The sequence below is a fragment of the Pinus tabuliformis genome, chromosome 9, assembly GCF_031772625.1.
Source record: "Pinus tabuliformis cultivar Carrire ecotype Pingquan chromosome 9, CPIR1, whole genome shotgun sequence".
Lineage (NCBI taxonomy): Eukaryota > Viridiplantae > Streptophyta > Pinopsida > Pinales > Pinaceae > Pinus > Pinus tabuliformis.
Window position 1 is genome coordinate 780,884,228 of NC_142307.1, and position 4,603 is coordinate 780,888,830.

Sequence of the window (4,603 nt, forward strand, 5' to 3'; positions counted from 1 at the left end):
CAGTTTGGAGACTCTAGGCCTAGGTTTGCATCCTTCACCTTTTCAGGAAATTTCTCTTTCTTCTGTACTACATGAAAGTTTTATTTTAACGAAAAAGTTCTATCAGAAGACCCTTGCGATCTAGAGTTCAACTTTCAGAGTTTATTGTGTTTGTTTCCCTAGTTTCAAAAATAGTAGTTCCCTTTCTAATCCACTGATTTAGTTGTATGTAATTGCATTTCGCTATTTGAGATTTGAAGCCCTCCCTAGTTCTTTTAGTCAGAAACTGGATATTTTCCTATTTTTACCTTGTTTATCTGTTGCCATTGTCATCAACATAGGATCATAAAATCATTTGACTAGCAAGTATAATCTTATATTGGTTTTTAAATTTTAAAAGTGTATCATACAAATTGAAATTGGGAATAGAAGTATTATAATGTAAAACAGTAAAATAAAACAATAATTGACAACAACTATTGAAATTGAAGGAAAATAAGACTACGCTTACCTGGTTTGTCAAATGCAACTTGTGATGATGTGCATGGACCATATTCAGACACTCTTCTTCTTTTCTGCATGGCAGAGTCTCCCGGTGTGATGACAAGGCCATCAGTTCTTGAATTTTGACTGCTCACATTGTCTTGTTTTCTACTCTGTAATTTTTCCAGTTGCCCTGTTCTTCTCCCTTGAGATTTCCTTAAGCCTCTGAGCAATGCTGCTAATTTTGTCTTTGAATTCCCTATCAATCTTTAGTCGACTGAATCAATCTACATAACAGTGGGTTTTTGGTTCTCAACAAAGTAAGTGTGGGTCTCTTTTTAGCTGCATCTGAGGTTTTGCTTAATGAGTTGGTTAGATAGAAGGTAGACACGTTGGACATGCAAAAGAGACAGAGGTAAAGATGTTGTGTATGCAAGAAGGACGAGAGACAGGAAGGTGGTAAAATTGTGGGCCCACGGGATTTTACGTGTTTGAAATATATTTTTGTATTATATATTTTTTTTGCATGTGTTACAGGTGTCTTTTTAAAAGCTCTGTCTCTCGCAGAAATGAACCTTGATGGGTGACTCAACCTGCCTCCATATTCACTGCTGAATCAGGACATCTGAGTTCTTCACTTGTGTATATACCCCATCTGAGTATTAGCAGCTTCCATGGCTTCTGCAAGTAGGTGGTTTGTCCTATATTTTGTGATCATTGTATTTGTTTTTCAGGTAACAAATGTGATGTTTACTGATATGTCTTCTATGCTTCATGAATTCTGTTCTTCTTGTTTTTCCAATCTTTGGAAGTACTATATAGCTTATCTCTGTTTCATGAAACAGATGTTTGTGGAGGCTGCTGAAGTCGACATACATGGGGCAGTTGGGCCAGCGCTAAGAATTCTCGAGGCCATGATTTCGATCAGAGAACTCAAAACTACCCTCATGGGCGATCCCAGGGACAATCTCAAGAGCTATCTAGATGTTGTGCTTAGGCTAGAGGGCTATTTGAGTTTTGTTTCAGAGAACAGGCCTCTGGCAGTGGGGTTGCTGGAGGAAGCTGTTCGAGTTTCAAGCCTGAGTCCGATGGTGGAAAAGTACACAATGACTCGATGTTTACTGATATGTCTTCTATGTGTTGAAAATGCAACAAGATGATGGAGCTCAGTGAAAAGAAGTCACCTTCACTAAGTGGGCCCGTAGGCTATTTTTGGCGCAAAGTCTATTTTTAGACTATGTCTATTTTTAGACATATGAATCATGGTCTATGAGTTGCAGGATGCTATTTATGGATGATTGGTCATGTTGGTAAAAATAGATGGACCTCTATTTTTAGACATATGGGCGGAGTCTATTTTTAGACTGCCAGTCTAAAAATAGAACAGTCGAATATTATTAGCTCTTAATAATATTTCGACTATAAACATCATCTTATCCTCTTGCAGCACTTCAGTTCGAGCTACGGATGTGGCACATGCAGCTTCTAGAAGGAAATATGATTTTTCTATGGGTTAGTTGAGCTATTGCATGATGGACTTTAGTTAGAACTCAAGTGATTGAGTTTGGTGGAGTTGATTGAGGAGTTGATGGAGTTGTGTTCAATTTGACTTAGTTGAACTAGTTGTATTTAGTCTAACTGCCAAATACACTAGTGATGCGTGATGTGAATTAATTATTAATTAATTCACTAATTATTAACTCATAAATCAACTAAAGAATACATCAGTTAACTCAATGCATGGACAGTTCAGTGGAGACAAGTGTTAGAGGTGGGTGAAAGGGTGAGACTACTATCAGTTGTGACTATAGTTGTGCATGAGATTTTCACAATCATTGATTGAGATTGCTAATGAGGATTGCGCAGTACAAGCCAAGGGAATTCGAACTTGGATCAGATCTATTCTCGTTTTGGATTGTGTAGTAGAGGCAGGAAAACAGTGGAGGAGATTTGAACCTGTGACTTGATTCAGATCTAAGCTAGTTTGTGTTTAGCAGGTGGAGATAGTACTGAGTACTTGTGAGGAGTATTGTACTATGTATTGTTACATGTTCTCTATCATTATAATATACATATAGTTGGGGGTTTTCAGCTGTATGCTTTCCCCAGTACATACTGTGTTGATATTTTTGATTGATGTTTCAATGTGTGCATGCGATTGTTTCTTAATTCCGCAAATTGATGATCAATGGTAGATGAGGTTATGTATTATGCATGCATTCCACAAAGAGTGTATAATCAAGATAATCTCTGTGAATAAGTGTTATATTATTCAAAATTTCTACATGGTATCAGATTTAAGTTGATCATCAGATCTATTATTCAGAAAGTGATTACATTTTATTTCTTCAGGCAGAGTCTGTAATCGGGCCAGGTAGCCTCTAGATTCATTCTTCTTTTGGAAGGTGAGATATCTGGTAAATGCCCATATAGTCAATCTTTGTACAAGAAATACTTTGTTCTCATGAATTTTAGATTAGAAGCGGTTGAGTTTTGAGCTGGTGGAATTCGAATTTACAGCAGTGTTTTCTTGGTGTCGAAGTTGAAATGTCTTTCAATGGATTGCGATTGGAGTATGCCCTTGAAGGCAGCTCAAATTATATTGCATGGAAAGATAGGATGGAGGCGGTGTTAGATGACAATGGGTTGAAGGAGTTCATAGAGGCTGAGGTCCCAAAGCCTACTGATGCTGCTCACGTTGAGGCTTGTCAAAAGAAGACAGCAAAGTGTCGAAGGATTTTGTTGGAGGGCGTGAAGGATCACATTGTATCCAGACTGCATGGAAAGGCTTCTCCATACTTGATGTGGAAAGCATTGACATATTTGTTCCAAAGAAAGAGCGACCAGAGGAAGTTGGCGCTCAAGGATAAACTCAAAAACATTAAGTATGAGAAAGGAGACAGTATGCCCAAGTATCTCACGAAGTTTACCCAATGCCGGGATGAGCTGGGAAGTGTGGGGGTGACTGTCGATGATGACGACTTGGTGAGCTTGGCTATCCTTGGTCTTCCAAAGATTTGGAATTCCTATCAGGACTCTGTCAATGGTCGGGAGAAATTGCCAGGATGGGAGATACTTTGGTCTGATCTTGTGCAAGAGGAGATCAGGAGGAATACCAGGGATGGATCTTCATCAAAGGCATCTGATGAAGAAAATTGTGCTTTGGCTGCCAAAGCAAAGAAGGGGAAGAACAAGAAAGCTTCTCATTCCGGTGCGAAAGGAAAGAATCTAGACATGTCCAAGGTGAAGTGCTTTCACTATCACCAGCACGGACATTATGCCACAAATTGTCCGCAGAAGAAGAAAAATAAGCAAGCTGCTGGATCTGCAGCGAGAGAGGCCTTAGCCTCGCATTTTGAGCTATATTTTTCATTGATCGCATGCTTGGTATCAAGTGTGATGGGATCGGTATGGTTTTTGGACAGTGGTGCGTCTTTTGACATGATAGAAGATCGAGATTTGTTTTCTGATCTGGATGAGAAAGATATTGGAGTGCACATCGAGATGGGCGATGATGGTAGATACAGTGCGAGCAGTATCGGTACCATTTCCTTTGGGAGGGAATCTGGTAAACCCTTCGTATTTAAGGAAGTGATGCATGTTCCAGGATTGAAGAAGAATCTTATCTCTGTGGTGATGTTAGAAGACAAGGGATATGATGTTGTCTTCAGCGAGGGAAAGGCTTTCCTGCGCAGTAAGACAACTAGAGAAACCCGGAAAATAGGGGTTCGAGTCAAGAACCTTTATCAATTGCATGTAGATGGCTACGCAACAATGGCATGCAAGGTAGGAGGATTGGTGAGCTGGGATGATGGCGAGCTGTGGCACCAGAGATTGGGCCACCTTCACCATGAAGCCTTGAAGATACTACAACAGATTTCTACTGGGCTTCCTAAAGGCACTCTTGCGCAGTCAGATCAGTGCAAGGGGTGTACTTTGGGAAAATTTGTGAAAGCCACCTTTCACGAGAACGATAGTCGCGCCACGATGATCCTTGAGAAAATTCACACAGACGTGTGTGGACCTTTCTCAGTAGCTTCGACAGTAAAGCACAAGTACTATGTGATCTTTGTAGATGATTTCTCTTGAATGTGCTGGATCTTCTTCATCCAAAAGAAGAGCAAGACATACTCAAAGTTCT